This window comes from Danio aesculapii, chromosome 2 (assembly GCF_903798145.1).
Source record: "Danio aesculapii chromosome 2, fDanAes4.1, whole genome shotgun sequence".
NCBI classification, from domain to species: Eukaryota; Metazoa; Chordata; class Actinopteri; order Cypriniformes; family Danionidae; genus Danio; species Danio aesculapii.
Window position 1 is genome coordinate 18,690,843 of NC_079436.1, and position 19,189 is coordinate 18,710,031.

A 19,189-nucleotide genomic window follows, 5' to 3' on the forward strand; every position below is an offset into this window, starting at 1 on the left:
GAGGTTATATTATATATTCATTGGGGTGATTGTCATTGGCCCATGAACTTTTCCTGCTTGCCATCAAACTATTTCACGACTAACAAGAGGCAATTCACTCATAACAGTGTTAAAACAGCTATCATAACATTATTTAACACTATGTGGCACTTTTTGGATTCTCAAAAGCTTTAGAAATTAAACATGTAATATAGGAAATGCGCTGGGGACATTGTTTTTGTTCACATCCCTCGAAATGGTCTATAAAGAGTACTGACATAAAATATCTAGGTGTGTATTTGTACTTCAGGTATATACAGCTATTAGTCCAAATGAATTGATCTGATTATTTTATGGTGTGCTTCAGATTTATCCCTTAACATAACGTGAATAAATGCATTCAGTGAAATGGAGGGGTTTTATAATCAGAGCGGTATGTTCAGCAGACTTTTGCATCTTAAAGTGTTTAGTCATGTTAAAGAATCCGAATCAGAAAGAGCTTTTATTGCCAGGTATGTTCACACATACTAGGAATTTGTTTTCATGACAGAGCTTCTACAGTGCAACAGCATTACAGAGACATGACAAAAAAAAACAGATAATAAATATATTTTAAAAAATAGAAGTGAGTGCAAATATACAGATTGAAAAGTGTATGTACATGTTTATTACTATATACAATGTTATATGTGCTGCTGTTATGTGCAAATTGGCATGTAAAGTGTGTTGTTAAATAAGTGTATATGTGTATAAAAGTGTATAGCAAGTAGTGATGTTGGTTTAGCAATTATTATCATCAAGTGTTCATGAGATGGATTGCCTGAGGGAAGAAACTGTTTCCGTGTCGGGCTGTTCTGGTGCGCAGTGCTCTGTAGCGTCGACCAGAAGCTAAAAGGTTAAAGAGGCAGTGTGCTGGGTGTGAGGGGTCCAGAGTGATTTTGGCAGCCCTTCTGCTCGCTCTGGATAAGTACAGTTCTTGGGGAGTAGGAAGGGTTGTTCCAGTGATTCACTCAGCAGTCCAAACTATTCGACGTAGTCTTTGGAGGTCGTATTTAGTAGCTGAGCTAAACCAGACAGTTATTGATGTGCAGATGACTGATTCAATGATTGAGGTGTAGAACTGTTTCAGCAGCTCCTTTGGGAGGTTAAACTTCCTCAGCTGACGAAGAAAGTACAGCCTCTGTTGAGCTGAGTGTCCCACTTCAGGTCCTGAGAGATGGTGGTGCCCAGGAACCTGAATGACTCCACTGCTGCCACAATGCTGTCCATGATGCTCAGTGGGGGGAGAGCAGGGGGGTTTCTCCTGAAGTCCACTATCATCTCCACTGTTTTGAGCGTGTTGAGCTCCAGGTTGTTGTGGCTACACCAGACAGCCAACTCCTTAACCTCCTGTCTGTAAGCAGACTCGTCACCGTCCTGAATGAGGCCGATAAGTGTGGTGTCGTCTGCAAACTTCAAGAGCTTCACAGAGGAGTCTTTTGATGTGCAGTCATTCGTGTACAGGGAAAAGAGCAGTGGGGAGAGGACACACCCGTGGGGGGCGCCAGTGCTGATTGTGCGGATGCTAGATAAGAATTTTCCCAGCTTCAGCAGCTGCTCCCTGTCCGTTAGGAAGCTGTTGATCCACTGACAGACAGAGGTGGGCACAGAGAGCTGAGTTAATTTGGGCAGAAGTTTTGGGATGATGGTGTTAAACGCCGAGCTGAAGTCAACAAACAAGATCCTCACATAGGTCCCTGGTCTGTCTAGGTGTTGCAGAGCATAATGCAGTCCCATATTTACTGCATCATCCACAGACCTGTTTGCTCTGTAGGCAAACTGAAGAGAGTCCAGTGAGGGTTCAGTGATGTCCTTCAGGTGGGCCAGCATCAGTTTTTCAAAGGACTTCATGACCACAGATGTTAGTGCCACCGGTCTGTAGTCATTTAGTCCTGTAAGTTTGGGTTTCTTTGGGATGGGGATGATGGTAGAGCGTTTGAGGCAGGAGGGCACTTCACACAGCACCAGTGATCTGTTGAAGATTAGGGTGAAGATGGGGGCCAGTTGGTCAGCACAGGATTTTAAACAGGCTGGTGTTATAAAATCTGGGCCTGGTGCTTTTTTCCTCTTCTGTTTCCGGAAGACCTGGCGCACCTCATCTTCATTAAACTGTAGGGCAGGTATGAGGGCACCTATGATGATAAATCATCTCTATGAAGCTGTTTGGACAGAACTGTGTGTAGGTATAGTGTCCACAGTCATTAGGGTGATATAAAGACAATACGTTTTTTAAATTTTTTTTATTCTTGACGTTAAAAATAGGATCCAAATCCATCCCATTTTAAGGCCCACCGCAACTTGACATAGGAGTGCCATTTCCCCGCTCACCGAATTGACTGACAGCTGTGTATTAACATGTCTCTGTAGTAACACGTATAATCATCAAGACAGGACGTGCACAAAGTAACTGGGATTAAAAGATCTGTTCAGCTCTCTGTGATCATCAATCATCATCAAATGTGATCAAGAATGAGTTTTACAAGTTTAAAAAGTTTTTAAAACAGCGCATGTGTGTAATGAATTACAGCGATTTTTTTTTTTTTTTTACCGTCTTTATCACCACAGTTACGTGTCAGAACAATTATAAAAGAAGACACTTCCCGGCGCAATAGCCTAGTGGTTAGAGCGCCGACATATGGTGCAGTAGCACGTCAGGGCGTTCTGGGTTCGGATCCCTGCTCAGGGACATTTCCCTACCCTCTCACTCCATCTTCACTTTCTGTGTCAATACTGTCCTGTCTAATAAAGACCAAAAATAAATATATAAAAAAAAAACGCTTCCACCCCAGTTTGTGCACATTAAATCAGGTTTATTTTGTACATTTAACAAAACGGATATCCATGCAGCAGTAAATATTAATGTGTATCCTTTCACATTGGCCGTGCTAAAAATGTGTGTGTCTATATGTGTGAGTGAACTTTGTAACGACATTGTGTGTGACTCATTGTTGCAGAAAGGCTTGAATTATCTCCACAACAAATATATCAAATAATCATTGGGAAAGTTCTTACTGTAGTATTTCTCACAAACGTTACATGAGATCTGCTTCCTTCATGTCTGTCACTGTGCTGTTTATCTAATGCAGCCGAAGATTGAGACACTAAAGCTGCGGTCACACTAGAGTTTGAGCTTGCGAAATTCTGTCGTAAGGCGCTGTGAAAAAGGGCGGGACTAAACAAGATAATAAGACGTCAAAAAACGCGAGCGATTGGTCCATATTTTACATTTCTGTCCAGAGAGGTCACGTTTGGATCCTCGGTTGGTCTCACACAGTCAAGTGATACGATTTCGCAGGTCAGAGTTCATCAAGCTTGAACTTTGCACCGCAGCGACCTGCGAAATGTGACGCATTACCCTGCGTTTCCGGTCTGACGCATTCGCGTATGTATGAATGGAAGTCTATGGGGAGAAAAGCCCAGTGTGACCGCAGCTTAACAGGCATGTGGGCAGGGAGATCTAGCATTAAAGGCACAGGCAAAAAAACTGCTACGTTGTGTTTACAGTAGAAAATTCCAGTATTCTGAAAGGTATAATAAATAATCACAAGGGTGTTTTGAGATGAAACTTTACAGACACATTCTGGAGACACAAAAGGCTTATATTAAATGAAAAAGGGGTAAAATAGGTGCCCTTTAAAGTTGCCAATTCTTGTCCAATCTGCAATTTTATTGGCTGGTTGATTCAGTGTAAATTATCCCGGTCTCAAACAGTGGACATACTGCTAGCGCATATTATTTCTTCTTCGCAATGTATTGACTTTGAGTTTACAGTAACTATATGTATCGGATTGGTTTATAGTTTCAAATACTCGCCAATACCAATGCCAGAATTTTTTTTGCGGTATCATTAACATTTCTGATACTTGTATCAGATTTGGAAAAACCCTCAAGAAAAATTCACATTGTGTTATTCATTGTTAAAAATAGTTGTACTGGAAATAAACAAGGAAACAAATAGCTGTAGCAAAAAAATTGTTAGTCTACATCAAAACAAAATCTTACTAAAAGCTTACCCATCCCCTCCATCCCATTTTTTGTAGAGGAAACAACCGTTTTTTTTTTTTTTACAGTCAAACATGTTTTGCAAAATAGAATGCTGCTTTTTGACTTTTTCATAAACATAAAGGGGTGGTCCACTATGATATCATATTTGAAACATTAGTTGATGTGTAATGTAGCTGTGTGAACATAAACAGCATCTCTGAATGTAAGACACTCAAAGTTCAATGCAAAGGGAGATCTTGCATTGCGAATTTTAAACACTTCAAAAAAATACTTCAGGGCCTGTGAGATCACAAACGTTCTTTTACCGCGCACACACACTGCACAGCTAATGGGCGTGGCCAGAGGCGCTCTTATGTTACAGCAAAGAGAGAGCTAAAATCCAAAGATTTCCACAGGACTTCTTCTGTTTCTGTATTTGGGCTTCCAAATGACATGACACAAAGAGAGAAGTGCTTACAATTCAGCAATAACAATGTTCCAGAGAATTATAAAATGCATAGCAAACATGATTTGACAAAACACAGCTTCCAGAATCTCTCCCAGTTCAGTGCTGGATTCGGTTAATCTCTTAAAAGGAGCAGCTCCAACAAGCAGAAACTGTGAACTGTAAGCCACGACCTGTTAGTGTTTTTATTTTTTAAAATTGATCATGACATGTACAGTGTCTAGCGTTAATGGTATGCTGTAGCAAGGAATGCTGTTTGGGATCGCTAACGATTTAGCTACAAATTCATATTTATCAGTCAAACTACTGTAAACACACACTCACACACACACACTTCACCAGTGCTTGCATGTCTCTCTATGAGGCGCAGATAATGAACTGGCAAAAGATATGTGAACGATTCATATTACTTACACATGCATATTCTGGATATATGTGAAAGACGTTGTGTAACGCGCTGAGTTAAAAACAAATACAGGAGAGCTCGCCTAACTCGTGTAGCAGCAGAAAAATCAATCAAGGCTCACACAGGTCGCATCCCACATCTTGTGCTTTATTCTTCTGTCAGGAGTGTCACTGTATATTACAGAACAATAACTTAATCTGAGCATCAGAAAACATTAAAATAAACATCGGTCCCGCGCACATGCGCTTCTCCTGTTACACGCGTCTACAGACAGTTCACGCACACAATGGCGATCTCTCTTAAAGGAGCCGCACCCCATTTTCACTCGTAGACACTTGTCAGATGTTATTTTAGAGAGCGGGCATGAGGTTGACTGACTGTTTTTACAAGCACACGCGTGCTTGTGCGTGCGTGATGTGGGGCCGAACAATGAATTTTTGCTATGATGACAGTAAAAATAAAGGGACCAAACCGAAAAGAGAATGAATGAATGATGACAGTACATGATATTTGACTAGATATTTTTCAAGACACTTCTATACAGCTTAAAGTGACATTTAAAGGCTTAACTAGGTTAATAAGGTTAACTAGGCAGGTTAGGGTAATTAGGCAAGTTATTGTATAGCGATGGTTTGGTTTGTTCTGTAGACTATCAAAAAAATGTATAGCTTAAAGGGGCTTATAATTTTGACCTTAAAATGTTTTGCAAAAGTTTATTCTGAAATAAAACAAATAAGACTTTCTCTAGAAGAAAAAACATCAAAAAATGCTGTGAAAATTTCCGTGCTATGTTAAATGTAATTTGGGAAATATTAAAAAAAGGAAAAAAATCAAAGGGAGGCTAATAATTCTGACTTCAACTGTATATACACACACATTGTGTGTAATCTTCATTTGCTCAGAGGGTAAATATTCTTGCATATCCATCCTGTAAATGACGAGTCCTTGTGTTTGGACAGACGGGCATGATGAAGTCTGAATGCTGCCTTGTGTCTGCCTGAAGAGGGAAAAACTTCCCGCACAGTCTGGCTGATCTCACAGCAGCAGGGAAGTTTGGAGGACAAGGACTGACTGGTGTAAAGAGTTCGTGAGAAAAGCATCGAACCCCCCCACCTCCTCCCTCAAACACCCTGACGGGGAATAATCCCTGCTTTGTGTGCTTGTGGAATTTGGCTCTGATAATGCAGTACTCAATTAGACAGTCTGACAGAACAGCACAGGTTTCCCCAGCAACAGTCCCTCTCTGTCAAATGATTGCGACTCCACAAGCAGCTTAAAAACTGAAAACTTCTACCTGCTTTGGGAAGAGCTTGAGTTTTACATAAAGTTGGAGAGTTCTGCAAAAATAACGGACTCTGTAATTTTTTTATTTATTAAACGCTCCAATATTTGAATGTAATTCTTCTCTTTAATTTCAGTTGTTACTGGTGTTGGATAATCTTTTTTTTCACTGTTGAGTTGAAACAGATCTTATCCTCAAGATTAGTCTATTCATGTTTAGTACAGTCTATTCAATTTTTATTTTTCAAGTTTAAACAAACATTATTCTTTACAGTGCTACTCAAAATTCTTCTGTGGATTGTATCGCTCTCTCTCTCTCAAAATATCATCTTTTGTGTATATATATATATATATATATATATATATATATATATATATATATATATATATATATATTCTGTCATGTGAAGGAGATGCTGTCAATGGAGCTCTGGATTCAAATGCAGGATTTGTTACACAGAGAATGGTCACAATCAGGGGCAAACGGTAACACACAGGCAAATCCAGAAGAGTGGTCAATAGCAGTTGATTTGGGTGGCAAACAACATAAAACAAACAAAGCAAAGAGTGGGGCAAGGCAAGACGCGTCATAATGTTCACTTGACAGCTTACAAGACTCAGCAATGCAAGTGTGTTTGAGAGGTGTTTAAATAGTCTGTGTAATTAGTCCTGAACAGCTGGGTCTGTTTGCAATCAAGAGGGATCTAGCCCAGGTGTGTAAGTGAAGTGCATGATGGGATTTGTAGGGCAGATGAATGTGAGTGTTGTCCAGCAGTATGTAAACATTAGTTCTGGGCAAAGATTAAACGCATTTAATTACATCCCTGTATACTTGTGTGTATTATATATATATATATATATATATATATATATATATATATATATATATATATATATATATATATATATATATATATATATATATATTATGTATATGTTACAGACACACACATAGAAACAAAACTATTCTGTTACAATGATTTTGCTATGTATGCTGTGTAAAATTGTATTAAATTATATATATTTATATATATTGCATTCATTCATTCATTCATTTTCTTTTCAGCTTTTATTAATCTGGGTTAGCCACAGCGGAATGAACCACCTATATATATTTATATATAAATATAAACTTTTTCTTAATAAGCATGAATATATATATATAACTGTATATATACATATATATATATATATATATATAGAGAGAGAGAGAGAGAGAGAGAGAGAGAACATGCAAACTCCAAACAGAACTGCCAACTTGCCTAGCTGGAATTCGAACCAGTGACCTTTTTTTTTGACAGTGCTAACCACTGATCCACCATGTCGCCGCATATATAATGCAATAATGTAAATACAAACTTTTATTTTGGATGTGATTAATCATTTGACAGCACTAGAAAAAAAGCTATGCAAGTCGTACCTTTTCCCTTTTTTACATTTTTGTGTTTTTAATACGAGTCATGATATTTCGAGTTTATATGAAATCCACTTGCATCCTTGTGTCTTCAATTTAACAAACTGGCTTGATGTGAAATTGCTAAAAAACAAGCTTAGAAGTAATGTAAGACCCTGCAGGCATCTGCTGAACACATCCTGATAGATCATTTTTTATATCGTACGGAAAAGCATTTAGCGCAAGACACACTTTTTCTTCAGGGAGTTTTACATTAGTGCTCCATTTTGTGCATTTTAAAGGAGAGAAATGGAGGAATCGTATCAAAGAAAAGCATCTCATGAACACCAAACGTCTGTCTCAAAGAAAACAGTATCATTTTTCTCCACAAAACCACAAGATCAGTCTGTGAAAACACTGATGTAACTTTAGACTACAAATATTTAAATTCTGCTGCTACTCTTTGGTTACAAAAGCTGAAATGTGCACTTCTGTGATCTCTGGGCCATTCGAGGAGTTTAATTCGGCTTTTACACACTGTGAATACTTTACATCACAGCAGGCTTGGTTTCAAGTAAATGAGGCTGCACTTTTTTTTCTTTTTTTGATGAATACTTTCCACTCGTGGCTTAAAGAGGGGTTTTCTCAGCGTTCAGCTGGATTCCGCAGCTGCACAGGGACTGGAGCTGGAAAATCTTCATCACACACATCTTTTTCTGTGTCCCCTCGCAGATACAACTGAAGATGAGGATTTGGGCTTTATGAATCATAATATAGGATATAGGATTCCTGTGCAGGAGATCTTCTGCTGTTTGTGTAAAACTATAATGTTTCATTTTACAACCTTGGCTCATCCGGTCAGACGTTAGCTGTGGGAACAGTACACCGGACATGATGCCTAAAGTTTATTCTTTGTTTTGTACTCTTGTATACAACATCTCTGTGTGGTCTTTTTCTTCTAAATTCGACTCTCTATGCTACTAGTGTCACTAAATTGAAGTGGAAAAATGATTGTTTGCAAAGCGAACCCAAAAATGAACTTTAAAGGCACCATAGAATGCATTGATTGACATGTTAAATTGTTCTCTGATATTTTAACGAAAGGTATATGTGGCTTATATAGATTCAAATTCAATATTCAACCATATGAATTGGCCCTATTGATATTGACCATATTGTATTCTGAAATACACAATAATCTATAATCTTTTCAACTGAAATGGTGGTGAGGTTTATTTTAAATATACAAATGAGTGAGATCTTTATGCCACCAGTCATCTAGTTTGCTCCTGAGTTGTGTTTGGATGAAATATGAGCTCAATTATAAGTATGCTTTGACAAAAAGGGGCAGACAGATGTATTTAGAGTTACAATTTGATGTATATGAAAAGACAGGCAGGAATTAATATCAGCCTCCACATAAACAGAAGAGTTTTTGAAGTTTATTGCTGTCCTTTCACAGTAAGAAAGGAAAAAAAAATCACAGTAAAAGTTAAGTATTACATAAAAGAATGCATAACCATGCATTAAACACTTATATTCAGTTGTTTACGTATGTTTCTTGCCTTATTACAAACATTCACTTGTCTTTTGCCTCATTACAAATATACATTTCTCAATATACATGGTAAACTAACAAAATTTACATTTAAACAGAGTTGTTCCCTCTTCGGGGGGCGCTGAAACAAACTATAATCCTATATTCTATGTTTTGCATTCTGATGTGCTGCTCATCACTGTCAGTTCCAAAGCAGTAGACCAAGAAGACCAGGCAAGCATTGCAAGTTTTAGTTTGCAGGCACTCAGTGGCTGTGTCAAGGTGCTCTAAACTGTGCTTTTCAGAGTATTCTCTCTCACGTTTTTAGATGCAAAGATGTGGTCTATGTGAATGAGCACTTACTTTTCCCTTTGTCATTTTAAGAATTACATACAAATCAAGTATATCACTAAGAAAGGTTTTGACCAATCAAACTCTACCTAGGGCATACATATTAATGAAACGGTGGATAGTCACTGTTTTGTTCTGGTTAACCTGTTTTTTGTTTCTTTGTTTGTTTGTTTTTTACCGGGATTTACTTTTACTGGAATTACATGAGAACAAGGAAGCAATGGTGTTTAAGGCTTACTGTATGACATTTCCATACTGGACTCTTAATATTCAGCTATGCCTATAGGTATATCCTGATTTTCATTATATGACATCTTTAATTCTGTATTTTTTTAATCAGCATCGATTTAATACAAACCTTTATGACCCTGAACACGCTGTTATAATTTAAAGAATGCTGGTAAGCAAATGGTTGATGGTATATGCACTGACTTCCATAGTGTTTTGTTCCCTATTATTGAGTAAATTGGTTACCATTCACTATTTAGTTCCCAACATTTAAAAAAAAAAAGTTTGAATTGGAATATAAAGTGAGTAATATTTGAAACGCATGGAGACTTACTCTGTGTAAAATATAAAACTTCCTCTTGTGTGAATGAGTACTTTTATATATGTTCAGAAGTATTGCTGTAATTCATGTTTTGTTAAATATCTTTAATTGACATTTTTGGGTGCTGTTTGTATTTCTAATTCAAACTTACATTTCTACCACTCATATATATTTCACTCATATATATTACTGCTTAATGTGCATTTCATTTTTTTTTCTTTTGAGTACCCTCAGGGTAACCTTTTATATGTTCCGGATATCATTTATTATTAGCTCTAACTGTGGTGATGGGAATCTGCAGAGACACCTGCTGACTACTGGCAGATTTACACCCTCTGTAGTCAGCCCTGAATCTCATGCTAAAGGCAAATGCTGGAAACTCTATTGAACTATTGAAAAACTATTGTATTTTACCGAAAACTGAATGATAGGCCATCATTTGCTCACCCTAGAGTTCCAGTGTCATATGTCCTTTTTGAACCCCAAATCATACTTAGTTTTAGCGTTTAGTAAGCTTATCCAGGCCTGTCGCCAGTGGGGGTTCTAGTGGTTTGAAAGACCCACCCCTCTTCTGGCAAAGTGCAGAATTGGGCCCTATATGAGCTCATGTGTCCCATTTGTGAAAGTCATAAATTGTGAAAATAACCAATAGAAGAAGGTTTTAAGACTAATTTAATATTTAATTATTGGACAAATCCTGACTGACATGAGCAAGCTAGATTGTTATTTGCCTATATGGCTACAGTTTTTGATTTAAAACAAGTTTTAACACATTCCTATTTTTTTTAAATGATGGATGATAATAAATTAGCATTACATTTTTTTTCAAATTTCTTTGTTCAAAAGTTTTATTTAAATTGCATTTAATATCTCATGACAATAGGTACTGTAATAACGTACAGTTTAAATGCATATTTGTAAATAAGTAGAATTTTTTGTAAACATAAAATAGTATGGTATGCACTTTGAGAAAAATGAAGGAAATAATTTTGTTGCATCAACAAGTGTGGTATGATAACAATCTGACAAGCCAATCCAGCAAAAAATTGTGCTTAAAGTGTCACTAAAATGTAGTATTTGAACCTCATAATTTAATAGAAAATGAGGTGAATAACTGCAAAAAGTTCCTTTTTGAGATTAAAAAAATAAATAAAGGACCATATCCCTTGCAATAGGCTAGCTACGATTATAAGCATACACTGAAAAAAATTATTCAAAGATGATTCCTTGGATTTTTTTACGTTAAGTGTTTGCAAACAATTTATTTGGGCTGAATTTAAACAAACAAATTAAGTTGAACATTGCTCAATTTAATTTGTTTGTTTAAATTCAACACAAATAAATTGTTTGCAACAGTTTTGCATACAACACTTTTTTCAGTGGGGTACTCAAAATCTCAGAACTTCAGTATGGAGTCTGTGTAGACTAAAGACCAGTGCAAGCAGGGAACTGACTAATCAATTAGGTGATGAGAAAATTTATTTATTTATCGATTTATTGTTAATTTATTAAAGTATTTCTTTATTGTATTCAGGAAAAGAAAATAAAGTTCAATTGAACAACATCAGGGTGAGTAAATGACGACTTCATTTTCATTTTTTGATGAACTCGTTAGCAAATTCTGCTATTTAGCTAAACCAGGAATATAATTCAAAATCCAAGTAAAAAAATTAAGCACGATTAAAATGATTTTACGTTCACATTAAATTAGGTAGGCTACATTTACAGTACAACCAGAAGGTGGCACTCAAATAGCAAGATACAAAAAGGCGCAATAAAAGATTTATACAGACATGTTTTACTCGGGATGATTTGCAGTTAGTCAGGGAAGCTAAAAGCCACTAATAACATTGAACTTATCAGGAAAGCCAACATGAAACTGCTGATAACTGTGAGAAGAATCAGTCACGGACATTCCAGCCAAAACGGCATTTCATCACTTCAGAATGAGAAAACACAGTGAACACATCTGCTTAGCACAATAACAGCTCTGTTCAGACTCAAACAGAACATGCGGATCATGTGTTTCCAGATCTCCAAAGCTTGCTTTGAATGATTTTACTTTTTTTAAAAAAAAGGGATATGCTATAGTGTTTTATAGGTAGGCCATACATCATAATATTTCCAACACTTATCAACATCATGTATTATAGTGAAGTAATAAACTGTAATAATAGACTATACATTAGATTTTACTACATCAAACTGTGGTATTTAGTATAACATATCTTATAGTTGAAATAGAAAGAAATATTTATATTACATAACTGTGTGTATTACCACATAAACTGTAGAATTACCACAAGAGAGTTCACAGTTCGAAAACACTGTAGCATTTACTGTTGCCTAAGTTACTACAGTATTTTTTTATGTGGGAATTTAGCTTAGACTGCTCAAACATTGAACAGCTCTTTAATTTAACCTCAAATTGCAAATCTGCCCTCATTTAGCCTACTCTACTTTCTTTCTTCTGTAGAACACAAAATGAAGTAAATCAGGATGTCAAAGATGCATTTTTTACTTGAGTCTGTTCCTCACACAAATTATTGTATGAATCAGCAGCAAAAAAGCAAGCTTATGAATACACGATGCACTACAGCGATGATAATTCATGCTGACATTATTATAAATTAACTATAATGTATACATTACAAAAACTAGCTGGGTTGATAAACTAGCAGGGTTGATATGGTTAAATGAACTGTGTGATTTCACACTATTCAAGATTTATTTGATAAAAATATAATGTAACTTTTTTTTGTAATAACTAGCAGTGCAGGTAAATTAGACAACTTATTTTATATTATGTTTAAATCACTATTTTTTATAGTAAGTATAATAATAAGGATGATAACACTAATACTAGTACAGTGCTCAGCATATATGATTACACCCCCCACAAATATCTCATTTTAATGAATATTTTCTATAGGATGTTTTACAATATTATATTTGTGCATATGCATTAGTTTAGTCTGTACTGAAGCCAAATCTGGAGCTTATTTAACAAAATAACTTACAATAATGGTTAAAAAAAATAGTAGCCCAAATTTACATGATATATTAATTATAATGATATATTTTATAATGATATATTATACCACACTGAACTGAGCTAAACTGAACTGAACTTAAACACTACAAACTGAACTACACTGTTCCAATTTACTATGACTTTTTATGTGAAGCTGCTTTGACACAATCTACATTGTAAAAGCGCTATACAAATAAAGGTGAATTGAATTGAATTGAATAAAAATATTAAATAACATTTTCAAAAATAGCAAAAAATCAAGAGAAACTAAAAATATATACAATTTTGTTGAAATTTTGTAGGTTGTAAATTTATTTTGCAATATTGATTATAATATGATTAATATTTAATATATTAATAATATTAATTATAGCAAATTAATATAATAATGCAATTTATTGAGATAATTGAGAATATAAATGCCTGATTTTTATTCTACAGAAGAGCAGTAAATAGTCTGAAGTTTCCATTTTTATTTACTATTTAAAACAATTGGATCAGTATCAACTGTGTTATTGTAAGTGGTAATGAGTATTTTCTTTCTCTAAATGATCTGATATGGTAGTTTTACCAGTTGAATGGAAATAGGAAGTTTTACATAACTTCATAGTGTCAGCATTTTTAACATTAGATTTATCAGTCATGGCTGTAGATCTTCTAACCACCATCTGTGTGACTTGTGTGAGGTCACAGCTTTAGGGTCATGAGGAACTGACTGTGATCAAGTGATAAGACGCAGTCATGTACATGCGATTTAATTTCAAAATAAATTAATTGTAAAACTAAAGTCATACAAACTGCACTGCAATGATTTTTATGTACAGTGTATAAACAGAGCACCATCAAAGGCCATAGAAGCTTAGACACAGCTGCATCAATACAAACACACATGCTCAGACCCCACACACAGGAATGAGTGAGCAGCATTGACAGAAAATGTTTTTAAGATGTACATTTTTAAGTAATTTACATCAAGTAACCTGACTTAAAACTTCAGGTTAGCACGTAAAACTAAAAATAAAGTTGAAACCTGATGAACTTAAAGTTAAAATAAGTTACAGTGACATAAAACTGTTGTCATGAAATGTTTAATTATTCAGACACTATGGAAAACACATAAAAAGAAAGTGGTAATTTCCAAATTTACTGACTTCATTGTAGACATTATGAACACAAAATATTTAACGGTCAACTTTATAGATTATACATCCTTTATACATCCTTTCCAGTCATTCAGACCTGCAACACATTCCAAAAAAGTTGGGACAGGAGCAATTTAGGGCTAGTAATCAGATAAATTGGTCAAATAATGATGTGATTTGGAGGTGATGATAAAAGGTGATTATAATTATGATTATGAATTATGAAACCAGTGGTGGAAAGAGTACTGAAAAATCATACTCAAGTGAAAGTACCATTACTTGCCTAAAAATGTAGTGCGAGTAGAGTAAAAAGTATCTGTAAATATTACTCAAAGTATGAATAAAAAGTAGACCTTTCAAAAGTACTCAAGAGTAGTGAGTATTACACTGTTAAAAGCTGATGCATTTAAATGTAATTTGTGGATGTTTGTAAATGTAACATTCTGTAGTGCATCTAGTTATTGCCCAGCAGGCACACAACGCCATAAGATGTTAAATTTTGGTTGTGACGTCAGGTGACCAAAATTCAATGTCTAGTCAGCGTCTAAGGACAATGTTAATTTGATGTGCAATAATGAAGTCAAATGACGTTGATATTTGGTTGATTTTAGGGTGTTAGAAAGTAACCAAAATCCAACTTCGACCCAACATCTAAAATCAACATCATATTTACGTCTAATACTGACATTTATTCATCAGGTATGACAACCAAAATCCAATGTCTGATAAATGTCAATAATGGTAACATCCAAACAACGTCAAGTTGTTACATCATTAGACATTGATATTTGGTTGGTTTTAGGTTGGACGTTGGAAATTAACATCGGCCTGATGTTAAGTTCGGACATCAACTCAATTTTCAATTCCAAACAAAATGCAACGTCCCCATGACATTGAGGTACAACGTCAATCTGACATCATGTTGACATCTTGTGCCTGCTGGGTGTTTAAGGCCATTTCGGTCATCATACAGTAAACATCCGTCATCTTCTCATCAGTGACATGCATTTAAACAGTCTCTGGATCAATGCGTGTAAAGAGTTTGGACATCTTCTTGGACACTTTAAATGCTTCTAAACAGTTTGCTGCAATTATAAGTCACCCATGTCTTAAGGTAGTTCATTATTATGAGATTTACCTTGTATGTGTGATTTGATTGGACAGGAATGACAGGACTGATTTTTCTGAATCCCCATAGACAAGAAAAAATAAAGTAGTCACTGCAGGTTGAAGAAAAGAAGTGGAGTAAAAGTACCGATACAGCTCTAAAAATGGTAAGTAAAGTACACATTTATAAAACTACTTAGTAAATTACAATTCCTGAGAAAAACTACTCAATTACAGTAATTTGAGTATTTGTAATTAGTTACTTTACACCACTGTTTAATACAAAAGCAGGATCCAAGAAAGGTCTAGTCCTTCAGGAGCAAGGATAGGCCGGGGATCGCCAGTTTGCAAACAATACTTGAGAAAATTATTGTAATGTTTTATAACAATGTTTCTCAAAAAAAGATAGGAAGACATTTGGATATTTCACCTTCAACAATTCATAACATAATTAAAAGATTCAAAGAATTTCAGTGCGTAAAGGACAAGGGCGCAAGCCTAAGCTGAACTATCGTGATCGCCATCCCTCAGGTGACAGTGCATCAAGATTCGTCATTCGTCTATAAGTGATATCACCACATGGGCTCAGGACAACTTTGGCAAGCCTTTGTCAAGTACCACAATACATAGTTACATCCACAAATGCCAGTTAAAACTGTACTATACCAAAAGGAAGCCCTATGTTAACAGTGTCTAGAAGCACTGTCAACTTTTCTGGGATCTGAGGCATCTGGAATGGACCATCACACAGTGAAAAGTGTCCGGTATTTTACAATTTTATCCCCCTATCATCCTGTAAAGGTATTTTCCCATATTTCTCCCGTATTTTAAATCTACCTATGAATAGTGGCAATAAACACAGAAGAACCAATCCTCCCAATACCCGTCCCATACCGCCGAACCACCAGGGGACGCCCCTTGCTCTTAAATGTGAATCTGTTCTGTGCTTTCGCTTTATTTAGGCATGTAAATATTTAGAAATAAAGATAAAAATGGAGGGATTCCGTTCCTTTCCATTACAGGCACTGTTGCTGCTCTTATGCAATCCTCAAAACAGTCAAGTAGCGGTGCGTGACTTTCAGCTGACGCGCTCCATAATGATAATTAGACGCTATTTCCCAAACGCATTTTGAACATGCGATTTTAAAGTGGACTGAAAGTCTGGGTTTTAGGTGCGAGTTTAAACAGACATATACACATAATTAATAATAATAACATCAAGTGAAACATCTAAATGAGAGATTAATGCAATGCTCTTTAATCAGAATGTTTAAGTTATACAGTGAGGAAAAGATTAGTGAGATTTGATAACTTGATTTAAATTCTTTATAATTGCTATTAGTTTGGGCATATCCCTTATTTTCACATCCCAATGTTGACAGGTATGGTACTGTGGTCAGATTTGGAGAAATGGACGTTGTGTGCTCCGGACCAAAGGAGAAAAGGATCATCCAGACTGTTACCAGAAACAAGTCCAAAAGCCAGGGTCTGTCATGGTATGGGGTTGTGTCAGTGCCCTTGGAAAAGGTAACTTGCTCTTCTGTGATGGCACCATTAATGCTCAAAAGTACATAGAGATTTTGGAGCACAATGTGCTACATTCTTTTCCAGATATCCATATTTCAACAAGACAATGCAAAATCACATTCTGCACACATTACAAAGTCCTGGCTGCGGAGGAAGAGGATACAGGTACTTGACTGGCTTGTCTGCAGTCCCGACCTGTCTCCAATAGAAAATGTGTGGTGCATTTTGAAGCGCAAAATGCAATAATAAAGACTGTTGCCCACTTTAAGACTTGTTTGCAGGAAGAATGAGACAATATGACACATGAAACACTTCATCACGTTGTCTTTCTTCCCTAAATGTCTTTTAAGTGTACTAAGAAGGAATGGCAACATTACAAATTGGTAAATGCTTTACTGTTCCAACTTTTTTTTTATGTGTTGCAAGAACCAAATTTGGAATATAAATCACAAGGGACATATGAAATAATGTCTGTTGTATTGTCTGCAATAAAATACAAGTCAAAATAAATTTCTTTTTTATTTGCGTTTTCCATACTGTTCCAACTTTTTCCTGAGATATTCAGCATTAACTATAAATAATATTGATATTACTGCATTTTAAACTTCAGTGATTCTTATATATTGCATTGATACAATATGTTAAATTGTTATCTGATATCTAAGATATCTAAATTAAAGGTTTGTGGCTTAAGGAAGGCAAACAGGATCAAAAAACTGTTTTACAGTTCATTTCCAACCACATGAATTGGCCATAAATTGTAAATATCATTGATAAAATAAATATCAAATATAAAATTATAAAAATTGTTTCTGTATTTTGTGATTCACAAATGGTTTTTCATTTATTTATGGTTATGAATTGCATTGTCTTGACCTCTGTTCTGTTGACTTTTGATGTTGAAAATTCAACTTTGCAGTTTAAAATGATTTTTATTGACATTTTAGTAGTTTGAAACAATAAACAAGAAATAATATATCTGTAACATAACAGAAAAACTCTAATTTTAACCATTTTAGTATGTTGGTTCATCGGAAGGCTGAAGATGATTGATACTACAGTGTTTCAGCAGGAATGAAGAGGAATGTGGAGGTTGTGCTGGACAGTGTTTATCAGTGACTCCCTCCTCATATGAGCTGTTGTATAACCATCCTGAGAACGGTTTAAAGGTTCACATATGAAACAGAAAATGCAGTTTTCTCTACCCTTTCATGTTCGTTTTCTATTAAAAGAGCAGTCCCTGGAGTGAACGGCTCACAGCATCAGTAAAATGGGCAGCAAGCCCAGTCTGCAGGGGTGTGATCGATACACATGAGAGCATGGGAAACTGAGAAAGGGACTTTCTTTACTACATCTTTATTTTGTAGATTTGTTTTTACCAATCTGGGAGAGGGTCCCACAGACCTGTTACACATAGATGACATATCAATAAATGCAATTTCCCATATTTCAGTCACATATTGGTATATTTTCGTCTTCATTTCCAATCTGTTAGAGGTGTAATCACACATTAGAGTGGTGAATGAAATCTGCTAAAATGGGAGATTATTAATCAAGGGTGTGGTACTGAATGCTTGTTGATTATGCCAGTAAATGTTTATAGAGAATGATAACATTTTTTAGTTCATTTGCAGCTGGGATTTATTAAGACTTGTTAATGCCCCTGGCAAAGAGTTTTACAAGAAACATCTTGTGTTTTGTTGAATAACAAGGGCTTGTCAGGCTACAAATGAGTATTAAACAGGGTATGTAGCATATACATCATATGTTTGCATGGATATATATATATATATATATATATATATATATATATATATATATATATATATATATATATATATATATATATATATATATATATATATATATATACTTTCCATCAATCATCTTATAATCTTTTATCCATTAATTATGTTTTTTCTCTCTTAATTTATTTTCAGTTCATTTACATATCTAAATCTATCAATATTTTGTAATTTACATCATCTTTTTGCATCTTTCTGGCCATAAAAAATCTTTAAAGTGTTCCATTGATATATAATTTATTCTTTTGTTGTTTTTATTCTTTACCCATCAATCACCTTGTAATTGTTTTTTACTTCTCCATCCATCATCTTTCAAACTTTCCATTTATCTATCCATCCATCCATCCATTCATCCATCATCCATATAATTTTTTTCAACTTTCCATCCATCTTTCCGCTCATCCATTTACCCATCAATCACCTTGTAATTTTTTTACTTAATCATTTATCATCTTTCAAACCTACCCTTTATCCATTCATCCATCCATCCATCCATCCATCCATCCATCCATCCATCCATCCACCTTTTTAAACTTGCCACCATTCATTCATTCATTCATTCATTCATTCATTCATTCATTCATTCAT